Raw genomic sequence first — 12,808 nt, forward strand, 5'->3', positions numbered from 1 at the left:
TTTATTGTTGTTGTTTGATACCCGCTATGCAGAGGGTAGAAGTGTTTCACAATTTAGTGCAGAGTGTGTTTTCTAAAGTATTGAAGTATTTATATTCTTGATCATCTTCGATCGCCGTAATTACATTCTCTAAAAATCACTTTGCTATTCTTTTAGATCTAAAATATTTTTTCAATAGAAATAGTGCTAGCTACTTAATTTTTAATACTGGTCATATCAAATAGAGGAAACATTTTAATTCAAACAAAACGTTCACAAATTTCAAATACAATATTATGAAACATTGAATAAGAACAAAAATTAGAAAGATTTTCAGAATTCCTGTACAAATACAATTGGTAACGGGTATTTCGAAGTCGAGAATATTCGATAGTCGGCTTCTTAGTTGTTTTCGTTTTCGTTTTCCTTTTGATATTTATATTATTTTATTTAGCCACGTTGTGCCACGTTCAACTTCAACCACTTGCCGCCCCGTCGACGTCATCGCACGCGCCCTCTGCTTGCTCACTATCTTTCTCTCTCCCTCTCTTTCTCTCGCTCTTTCGCTCGGTGTGTGTGTGTGTGTGTGGTGCCCTTGCTAGTCCGCCCCTGGCAGACACTTGCACAGCCCCGGCTCGCATCCCTGGGGCCAAGAGGCAGCCATACAAACAAATAACAAAACGCAATCAAAACCAAAAACCAAAAACAAAAAGAAAAAGAAACGGAACCCAAAACTCTTGGTGTCATTGGCACTCGCGGAGTATTTTGTTTAAACTTTTTGCCATTGCACCCTTTCATCAAGAACTTCCACTTCCACTTCTTTCTTCATTCTTTGCGCTTTGACATCGCGTGCTCGTCGTGCATATAAAAAAAAAGTAAGGATACTATACAAATGAAAGAAACGACAAAACGAAACGAAATCATGAATCAAACGGATTAAAGAGAATCGACAGCGACAACGACAACGACATCGTAATCGAAATCGAAATGCAATGAATCTTAACCGATTCAATCTAACCCAACTTAATGGGAAACGGTTATTTTTGGGCGCTTGCAACGCAAAGTGAACACAAAAACAATTGCAAAAAAAAACACGTATAAACAAAAACAAAATCTATGCTTAAAACCCGCTAATGTTGCACCCACCACCGCTAAACGCAACCGCTCACCGTTCACCACCACCACCAACACCACCACCACTACTACTACTATTAACACCACCACCAATACCACCGCCACCGCCACCGTCACCGCCACCGCCATATTATCACTATTTGCCACCACTTTCGACTACTAAATAGGCTAAGTAAGCAACTAGCGTAATAACTAAAAACGAAGATGCAAAAAAATCGAAATGCAATAACAACACCAATCATCAAAAGCCAAAATAAAAAAAAGAGCACCAGTTGAAACCAGTTGCAATCCATACCAAAACAAACAAAACAAAAATTGATAAGAGACATCTACCAAATTTATCACGACGTTTATCAAAATGTTGCCAACGCTTCCTCCATTTGCAATAAAAAGTGAGCGACTCTTTACTACCTTTAGTACTAGTAACTTACTTACTACTACTTCACCACCTACAACTACAACTACTACTATTACTATTCCTACTACTATTTCTACTACTACTACTACAACTACTTTCCAAAAAAGTACATATGTTCGTTCGTTCCATTTTTAAACTAAATAGTGTGTAGAGTGTGGTTCATCTAAAAACTCCCGCCCCTCAACCTTCCCAACCTTATCAACTTGTTGGCCAACTAGTGGCATTCTTTTTTTTCTGTTTTTTTTTTTTCGTATCTCGTTCAATGTTTGCCAAAAATTAAATCAATCTACAAATCCAACTCGTGACTTTATTCAAGAGCCTTGTCCTATCATTGTAATAACTACTTTGTGTATGTGCATTTTCCCCAAACAATTCTTCAACTTTTTCTATTCACTTCTTCCGGCAACAAAACTTTTCGTCAACTGTTTGAAAATTGAAAAAGCAAACAAAAAAAAAAAAACCTAAAAAAAAACAAAAACAAAATTTGACAAACAAAATTCGAAATGCCAAAAAAACTTAAACTCAAACAGTTCTTAGCAAAAGTTGGACCCCAGTTATGATGGTTCTTTCTTCTTTCATGTACATAAAACCCCGTAGACAAAGTTACTTCTAATTGGCTTGATAATCAGTTCGAAAAAACTACATTCATTCAAATCTGTAAATAATGCCAATGCTTGCCTTGCCCCCCAGACATACAACACCAACAATTTAGCATGCAAATTAATCCAACATTCTCCCGCAACATTATATTATTTTTGCGAATGCTTTTTGATCATACCACAAAATTGATAATAAAGAAAAAAATAAAAAAAAAAACAACTAATTGATGCCCAATCAATCAATCAGTCAATCAAGAGTACATAATTAGTCGACAAATTTAAAGTTCCCTAATTGTTCTAATCGTACTATTCTCGTATTCTCGTATTCCGTTTCCGTTTCCGTAGTTTCCACGTTTGATGCGTTCGTTCGTTCATTCGCTCGTTCGTTCGTTCGTTCGCTCGTTCGTTATGTTTACCAGTTCAATTTTATTGTATAAAACCAAAAGAGACCATATCTAACTAAAGCGCCAACCAGAGACGTTTAAAAAATACTGAAAAAGAAAACACAAATATAAAAAAAACCAAAAATAAACATAAAAATTCTCTAAAGTGTTTCTAATCTTAACTTCTTCAAATTCTCTCTAATAATAAACACAACACAAAACACACAAAACCAAAACAAAACAAAAAAATATCAACAAAAAAAAAACAAAAACCAAACAAATACCAATTTAACAATCATCATCCATACCAAAAAAAAAAAAATAAAATATACATCGCAGCCAAAAGTGAACTTTTGTCTAAACACAAAGCGCATGAGCTTTTGTCACAAGGTAAGTCTATTTCTATCCTCTATGAATATTTATTTATATTATTATTAGCATATTCAGTTTTTATATTCATTGCAAATTGTGTGTATTTTTTTTAAAGGAGATTTCTTTGTTTAAGTTATCTCTGCAATTTCTTTGTTCAAGCGAAATTTCGAAATCTAATTGCATTTATGAATCATGCTGCAAACATAGAGATAGCGGAAAGTCCTTAAAGTCCTGGTCCCCGAAAAGTTTGCATTGTCTTTAGTTGGGATCAAAACAAAAAAAGAACAGAGGAAGAAAAACCTGGCACTACACTCATGTTTTTTCCCCATTGAAATCATTTGCTTGTACTCGATAATTGATCGATTACCTATCCCAATCGCAAGTACAAAGTTTTGGTAAGAAGTTTGTTTTTTTGTTTTTTGTTTTCCGTTGCCTTTCTCTTTTTTTCGGGGGGGTTTTTCCCAAGCATTTCTATTCAATTATCCAGTTAAATGAATGCTCTCTCTGGTAATCGGAAGTTTTTCGATTCCATTGCCTAGCTAGTTGTCCAAATTCTCTTGGCCATGATTCATGATTTCATTTATCTGCAAAGAATGTTGTTGTTGGCGACAATTTTGTATGGCAGACGGCGGCGCTTGGCTCTAAAATATTGGTTATTAGCATAGCAGATGCCAGAGTGTGAGAGAGACAGAGAGGAGAGAGAGAGAGGAGAGAGAGGGAAGAGTGTGTGGGAGTCATGTTGAATTGCTGACAAAGCAGTCAGCGCTTTTTGTTGCCTACTTTTTGGGGTCAGGGACTTGTTTTGTCAGCTTGCTAGAGACACACAAGTGCCCGAGAGTGCGAGACAAAGCGAGATAGAGAGAGAGAGAGACAGAGAGAGAGAGGCATTGCCTATACATCTATTTATCGCTACCCACAACATTTTCCTCTACTCATTTTTGTTGTTGTTGTTGTTGTGCTGTCGTCGACGTCGACTGGGCTGCTGCATCTTTTGTATTGTGAATCATCGCCAGAGTATCGCCAAATGCATTGGCTGCCATTGGACGCTGACAATGCACAGCAAAGCAAGCAAGATAAGTGCCACCCTCCAACCCTCCAACCCCCGTATCCCCTATCCCTTATTCCCCATCAGTCATCACTCAACCCTCATGCTCAACTTGCTTTGTCGTCATGTTCAACCTCGACGTTGTCATCGTCATCGGGAACAGCATTTGGCTTTTGTTGCAGCAGCTAATTTAGCGTTAATCGAAGTGTATTTACATCCGCTTCTCTCGCTCTCTCTCTCTCTCTCTCTTGGTTTCTCTATCTCTTTACTTTTTACTTCTGCCACAACGATTGCAGCTCAGTGCTACTCAGTGTTGCATTAGCATTCGCTGTTCCTGCGGCTTGTTGCTAATTAGTTTTCAATCCCAAAAATTTACCAGCCCCAGATGGTGGCGAGTTGCCGCAAAAGCCGCAACTGCTTTGACGTACTAATCACTAGCTTTACAACCGATCAATTAACAGCAAGATAGCGAGGAAGAGAGAGAGATACAAAGAGGGAGCGAGATAGACACGCTTTTCAACAATTTCGATTGAACTGCGCTTTCTAGTTGGTCGCCTCAATGAATTTTGATTCGAATTGCTAATACGAGCAAAGGGATTTGCAATTATACCCTGCATAAGTGCAGGGTAAAAGGGTATATATGAACTACTGAAAACAAAGCTTGAAATAGTATTTTATATACTTTTCGGTATATTTCGGTATGTTCATTTGGTATATTTTCATGAAAAATGGTAGCGGTATAGCTATGTTTATATTTATAGTATACAGACGACATTCAGTATTCATTTGGTATATTAATTTGGTATATTTTCATGGAAATGGGTAGCGCTTATATCCATATCTATATTAGATATTAGGACATTAGTTGTGCTTTAAAAACCTTCGAAACAAGTAGGAAAGTGCAGTATTATAATGAAATATGCCTTAATTAATATACCAAATTCTAAAATATACCGAAACGTGTAATTGGCAATAATGCAATGTGTTAGCAGAAAATATGTGACGACAGCAAAGTTCAAGAATTTTTCAAGAGATCTAAATAAAAGTTCTGGTAGCTGAAATAATTTATAGTTTTGATTATTAGCGAGGTCTTCAAACTTTGATATATGAAATAAAGAAACAAATCTTTACAACGTCTCTATTTTATTTGAAGTTTTAATGAAATTTTGTGAACTTGAATTGAGTAGATTTCAAAGAAATCAATGTTATAAATCTTTAAGAATTAGAAAGAAAGAAGACACTATTTTATTTGAAGTTTTAATGCAATTTTGTGAAATTTGTGAAGATAGATTTAAGATAAATCAAAGTTATAAATCTTCAAGAATTAGAAAGAAAGAAGTCAATAAGAAGTCCAATATATGCATAAAAGCGCAGAACAATTTCGGATAATTCAACACTTTTCTTTAAAAATATTACAAATTTAAGTTCTTGTTAGGGTATTTACGAGTCTAGAGTTTAAAGTATTAACACTGGCAAATGAAATGTCATAATTATGGGCTGCATTCGGCGTTAAATGCGAGATGCTTGCATGGGTTAGACACGAGCTTACAGCACGATGATAGATGTGGCAGTCAAGTGGCAAGGATATTCAATCATTTGCTGACCACAAAGAATAACTGTTGCAGTGTGTGACGTCAGGCCGAGTTCCATTAGTTGCTCGACACCAACTACAATATGAATGCGAATACGAATACGAGTGTGAATGTGAATGTGAATGTGGCGAGGCCCACATCGATGTGCATTAATTGACCGCAACTGTTTGACACCGAGCAACAACAACAAAAACAAGAACAGCAAGTGATTTGTCATCGTCGTTGCCTCTTTCGTCTCTAGTTCGTTGCACAAATATGAAAGATGCTTGCAACATTCTTCAATGCCAGGCAACAACAATGCTGCAAAGATGTTGACAAAGGACGAGGACAAGAGCTCCAAAGAGCTGCGTCTGCTGTTAGGCTCCATTTACTGCTGCAGCTAAGGATATTTATATCCAACACAATGTCGAGTGTGTCTCAGTGTTTGTGTGTCTGTGTGTGTGGGTGTGTGTATTCTGTTTGCGCTGTGCGTGTGAAAACCGGATATTTGCCATATTGTTCGACGCACGTTACGTATACGCCGCATATGCTCACTCGCTTTTTCCTTCTCTGTACTTAACTAATATGCGTTGTACATACGCCGTTTTGACACGTTGCAATTGTTGTTTTGGCATCATTGTCGTTTGCTGTTTGTTGTTCGTGTTGTTCGTTATTTCCTCAACATTTGTATTGTGATTTTTTCTGCCTTCTCTCTCGCTCGCTCTTCAACATTTTTCCGCTTGTTTGCGGCTAAAATGTTGAAAGCAATCGCTGTGACAGCACAAAGCGTGTGCAATTATTTTAATCGCATAGTTGATTTCATTACACATTTACCAATGCATTTCCAATTGCCAACAATAATGAAGTGTCAATGCGAATTGATACACCAACAATTACGTGCAACGAGAGGAAATGCCAAACACTTTCTGCACAGCTGAGGAAATGTGTAATTGAAATACTGCAAATAAACGAAAAGCAGTTGGATACGAAAGCAACATGAAATTGAGCTTCCCAATGCACTTCAGTGTATAGAAAATAACAATTAATTAAGTTTTTGTGTGTCATTAAACGCATTTGGTTTGCCTTGAATTTGTGCTTTTTGTTGGCACTTTAATTTTACTTAGAAGCTCCATTTATTGTACATTTTTAATGTAGTAGTATATCGACATGTCAAATATACTTTTTGGTATAATTTAGTGTTTTTTTTATATTTTAATTCGGTATATTTTCTTGAAAACGAATAACAGGTATAGTCATGTCTATATTTATTGTATGCAGACAAAATACACTCTTTAGTAATTTAGTATTCTTGGTATGTTAATGTGGTATATTTGCTGGAAAGTGGACAGTAGGTATAGCCTATATGTCGTGCCTATATTTATAGTTTATACTATACATATATGTATGTAAGAAATTCAGTATTTTTTGGTATATTGTCTTAAAAACGGTTGGCGGGTATAGCCATACTATAAGTATTGCAGTATACAGGCCAAATTCACATTTCTGTATATTTCAGTATTTTTGGAATATTTTTGGGTATACATACTTAAATGCACACTTCGGCATATTCCAGTATTTTTTTTGGTATATTAATTTGGTATGTTTCCTTGAAAATGGGAAACAAGTGTAGTCTTGTCTATTTTTATAAAAATTTATTATTCTTGGTATGTTCATTTGGTATATTTTCTGGAAAGTGGGCAGTAGGTATAGCCATGTCTATATTTATAGTATATACATATATGTAGTACACAATTCAGTATTTTTTGGTATATTGTCTTACAAACGGGTAGGGAGTATAGCCATACTATATTTGGTATATTTTTTGGTATATCTTAAATATGTACATATTTTTAGTATACATACTTAAATACAAACTTAAGCATATTCCAGTATTATTTTTGGTATATTAATTTGGTATGTTTTCTTGAAAATGGGTAACAGGTATCGTCTTGTCTATATTTATAGTATGCATACCAAATACACATTTTAGTATATTTCAGTATATTTTTGGTTTATTCATGTTGGTATATCTAATGATAATACCGCACTTGCTTACTTCTGTTTCAATTGTTTTTAAAGCACAACTAAACGTTTTTTAAGCTGGGAATAATGCAATGTGTTAGCAGAAAAGATGTGACGACAGCAGCTTAAGCAAAGCTTCAATTAAAATGACACTCGAAGACAACAAAGAACGGATATTGAAATGAGAGTAAAACATGTGTGTGTATGTGTGTGTGTGTGTGAAGCAGGTGGTAAATACGTTAAAAGGCCAGAAGGTGGCGCCACTTTAGGTTGACACTCGCGTAATACGCGCTGCCAACGCAATTTTTGTGGCAATCGTCTGAAATCGCTTATTTTACACAAAAACGTCGGCCGTTTAAGCCTCATGTGTCGCACACCTGCAACGCAACTCCCCCTCTTTACTCCCCCTCCCTACTGTCTGTGTATGTGTGTGTGTGACAGGTAAGTGAATTTATGTTGCACACGCTATGCGAAACATGCCACTGCATTTGCCCATAAAAACCGAACAGGACAACAACGAGTGAAGCAACATAAAGTGGCAGAGGAAGTGGCGCAAGCAGAAAGTGAGACAGCGAGAGAGGGAGAGACAGAGACAGTGACAGAGAGGAAGGTAGCTCAAGGCTCAGACACGAGCAGCAAAAAAAAAAAAAAAAAAAAAAACTTTCACAGCCGCAACGAAGCGAAATATTATTTATTTGCTGCCGGGGTTTACCTCCATGATATTACCTGCAGTTGTTGTACCCGGCTGTACTCTTTTGCGTTGGTTGGCAAACATTTTTGGCTGGCTGGCTGGTTGGCTGGTTGGCTGGCCAACGTAGCAACGTGCAACGCATATAAATCGTTTTCCAGAATTGCAGAAAAGGAGCGAAATTAGACAGAAATTCGTTGTTCTGTTCCCTTTATCAGAGTGCACACATATCACATTTGCACATGATGGGCGACAGGAACTGAAGTGGCAACAGCGGATAAATGAAATGAATATGCGCGTTAAAATCATTGTATTGCATATGCATACGCTGCGTATACGCAATCCCAGCGAACGCGAGATAAGAGCAACCAGCAAAAGAGGGGGAAATAATAACAATAATAATAATGTGGAGAAATTCGATTGCCATTTCGCAATTTATTACATTGAAGACATCAACGAGTACTTTTTTTTTTTTGCTGTTTTTTAATAATGCCAACCGCAAACATATCAATCAACAATTGCGTCTGCAAGTGATGATGAACAGCAAAAATACCCTGTAAAATTGAAGTAATAAAAATGTATGTACCTTCAATTAACACACCACAGTATAAGATAGAGTTAATTTAATGCAAGAAGAGTAATGAAAATGTATGAAAAAAGTTGGCGGAGCTTTAAAAGAAAAAGCGCAAATGAAGCACAAATATTCATAGAAATATTTATGCGTAGGCAATCGACAATAAAAGTGGCAATCACAATGAAATTGCATAAAGGGAAATCAGTAAATGGAAATGGCAAATGAAATGAATGCTCTCTCTGCTTCGGATGGATAATAGAAATCAATTTTTTGTTTGTGGGGACAAGAAGTCAATTTGTGTTGCAGGCAGGCGGTGGAAAGAAACTTTCTTCATGAAAATTACTCACATTTAATGAGAGACTAAAGCAAGTTCTCACACCTCAGGTTCTTGTTGTTGTTGTTGTTGTTGTCTATGCACTCAAGGATATCAAATTTTTAACCACGCGTCACACATGACAGCACAAAGTGAACAGCAGCGTGGTGGTTAGTGGCTAAACACCACACACAGAGAAAGCGACACACAGACAGACAGAGAGCGAGACCGAGAGAGAGAGAGAGAGTTGAACATTTAGTCAGTCAGTCAATCAGTCAGTCAGACAGTTAGTCAGTCAGTCTGTGCTTTTGCTGCTGCTGACTCACTCAAAGGCAGCTTGAAAATGAAACCGGATTGCTGTTGTCCTGGCAGGTGGCAGTAAGTAGCAAGCACTAAGCAGTTGCCACTGCCACAGCCACAAACAACAAGCAAGAAAGCTACAGTATCGAGTGTGCTTAACTGTGAGATATCCGCTCATCGTTCTCAATAAAATATACCGAAATGTAGATTTGGTATATCGAAATATACCATACAATATAAGGACATGACAATACCCGATTATCGTTTTGAATAAAAATATACCGACAAAATACTAACATATACCAAAAAGTATATTTGTTATGTGGATAGATTACTACATTCGAAATATACCAATTTGAGGACAATATTCGATACCCGATATTCGTTTTGCATAAAAATATACCGACAAAATACTAACATATAACAAAATGTATATTTGCTATATTGATATATTACTACACTCGAAATATACCATACAATATAAGGACATGACAATACCTGATTATCGTTTTGTATACAAATATACCGACAAAATACTAACATATAACAAAAAGTATATTTGGTATATCAATATATTACTACATTTCAAATATACTATACAATATAAGGAGATGACAATACCCGCTATTGGTTTTGTATACAAATATACCGACAAAATACTAACATATACCAAAAAGAGTATAATAGTTATGCACATAGAGTGCTACATTCGAAATATACCATACAATATAAATATACAAAAAAATACTAACATATACCAAATTGTATATTCGAAGTATACCATAAAATGTGCGGACTCGTTTAATCGCTTTGAATAAATATATTATATAAAAAAAATACTGACATATATCAAAGTGTATATTTGGTATATGGATATACATATTACTATATTCTAGCTATGCCATAGAATACAACAAAATAATATTTCGATAACTTACTAAAATATACCAGAGAGCACAAAATATACTGCCTTTGACTGTAATACAGAATTTATACACTTGGGGTCGGTGAAGGTTTCATCTGCCTGTGACATACGTTTCCTGTCGGCACAAATTTGTAATACTCTTCTACCCTATGGGAAGCAGGTATAAAAAGCCAGCTGGAGAGCTAGAGAGCGTGCGAGCGAGCGAGAAAGAGAGAGAGAGAGAGAGAGAGAGAGAAAGACAAAGTACGACACGCGCTCAAAGTACAAAGTTACCAATTGATTTCCGCATGGCGTGTGTCATTGTTGTTGCTGTTCCTGTTGTTGGTGTTGTTGTTGTTGATGATGTGGCTGATTGCACAACTAGCGGAAATTGCTATCAGAAATCAGTTACTTGTGACGTCATAAACATGCTCGCTCTCTCGCCCAAATCCCTTTGTTAACTCAATGTGAAAACTTTCATGCTCTCAACTACCTTCACTCGACTTGTCTTGCCTTTCCTTTCCTTGACTTGCCTTGACTTGACTTGACTTGAGGTGTCATCTCTTGCTTCCTCTTGAGATACGTTTCGTTTCGTTACGTTACGTTAGTTTATGTTACTTTGCGTTACCATCAACTCGGATCAGATCCCTTGTGAGTTGTGTTCAAGGTGAAACAATTGCTCGAGAGCTGTGGATTTTGTAACTTTGAAAATTGCGCTGTAAGCTGCAAAAAAGTTTCTTTTTTAATATTATATATTTCTTCGATTTTTTTCTCTACTCTTTCATTAACTTGGATTTAATTTTTTATGAAGATGACTTTAAAGTTATCGTAGAATATTCGAATTAAAATTTATATAGATTTTAATAAATAAATACATTGTCGAGCTTTAAATTTGTTAGACTTTTTTTTTTGTGTTCTGAATAGTAAAGAGATTGTAAGCTGAAACCCTAATTAATTTGCTGCTTTGATATTCAATTTTTGTTCTTTTTTGTAAAGGAATTGAATTACTCGTTTTGTGTACAAATATATAAAAGAAATACTGTCTTATACCATTATGTATTTTAGGTATATGCGTTGTGCCATAGAACACAATAATAATAATAATATACCGAAATATACCAAACTGTGAATACTTACTTAAGATTAAATACTTGAAAACAGAATTAAATTATTCGTCTTAAACATACCGAACAAATACTGGCATATACCTTGATGTATATTTGGTATATAAATATATTTACTACATTTTGCCAAATAAACATCCCCAAATATAACATAGAGCATGAAATATAAGGACTTCGATAATTAATATATAATTCATTAAGGAGTCGACGAAAGTTTTATCAATATTCGTTCGTTTAATTTGTCAATTATTTTTGCCCAAATCTTTATTCTCTGTCAACTTCATTGCTTTAAGTCCCGTCGAAGAAGTTTGTATGAAATACCTAAAGTTCTGAGGAAGCAATTTTTAATTATGTTTAACTATAGTCCAGGGTATTTTCAAGTTGAGCACTCGACTCGAGTTTTGGGGGATTTGTTGTTATTGTTTTATTGTGCCTTATTGTTGTATTGTTGCTTTAGTCGTTTGTCCAGCAATTTGAGCTTCCGCTTTGAATGAGACTTTCTTCTTTTTCCTTTTTTTTTTTTGGCTCTTTTGTAGCTGCCAATTTTGCATATGACAACACACAACATTTTCGTTTTTTTTTTTTTTGGCTCTCTACGTTTTATGTGCACCTTCGCACAGTTCATGTTGTTGTTGTTGCTGTGGCAAGTTGGCGGCTGCTGTGGCTTGTGTTGTGTGCTGTGTTTGCTTTTGAGCTGTTGCTGCCGAAAGTTGAACCCTTTTTTTTTGTTGTGTTGTGCCTGCTTTTTGTTTGCTTAATGTTTAGTTCTCACTTTCACGCAATGTTTTCATTAGAATAAGCATCTCCCCCCTCCCCTCGAAGTAGAAGAAAAGAGGAAAACAACAAGAGAAAAAATTGTCAACAAAAGCGAGTAAAGAAGAAACCAACATCAGAAAGAAGGAAAGAAAGAAAGAAAGGCAGCAAGAGCAACAAAAAACAAAGACTAAGAAAAGCTCCCACATACATAGAGGAGTAAAATTACTTAAAACAAAATACAGTTGAGTGGGTGGAAGTGATAAAGGAGAAGAGAGAGGGGAGAGGGGAATAGGTTAGGCTTGACTTTGGGTCGTTTATGTTTTCATTTCTTTGGCCGGCTGAACACACACACACACACCAATACAGACAACTTTAACCCCATGGAGACCTTTCTTCAGCTGAGCGCCCAGCTGCCACGCCCACACACCTTGCACACCTCTCTCTCTCTCTCTGTCTCTCTCACTCTTTCTCGCTTTGTTGCTTTGTTGTTTATTTTGCTTTGGCACATTTTAGAAACAATAAAGGAAAACTTTGAGCGCTTTATGTGGCCGCCTGGGCCACTGAGGCTCGCTTTTTGTATCCTTCTTCTGTCGCTGTCGCTGTCGCCGTCGCTGCTGTTGTCCTCT

General features: G+C 36.2%; 1 protein-coding gene across 10 annotated transcripts in view; it reads left to right on the plus strand.

Moving 5' to 3' along the window:
- LOC117578232 (uncharacterized) overlaps positions 1–12,808 on the plus strand; it is a 116,095-nt gene that overhangs the window by 3,003 nt on the left and 100,284 nt on the right. For 3 of the 10 annotated variants that reach the window (XM_052008510.1, XM_034263621.2, XM_052008511.1), the window contains exon 1: positions 1,772–2,903. The gene's annotated coding sequence lies outside the window, so the exon portion shown is untranslated. Of the gene's footprint in view, positions 1–28; positions 1,506–1,771; positions 2,904–12,808 lie in introns of those variants that run through there. The other 7 variants (XM_052008505.1, XM_052008504.1, XM_052008508.1 and 4 more) reach the window with 5 other exon arrangements.

This window comes from Drosophila albomicans, chromosome X (assembly GCF_009650485.2).
Source record: "Drosophila albomicans strain 15112-1751.03 chromosome X, ASM965048v2, whole genome shotgun sequence".
Taxonomy (NCBI): Eukaryota; Metazoa; Arthropoda; class Insecta; order Diptera; family Drosophilidae; genus Drosophila; species Drosophila albomicans.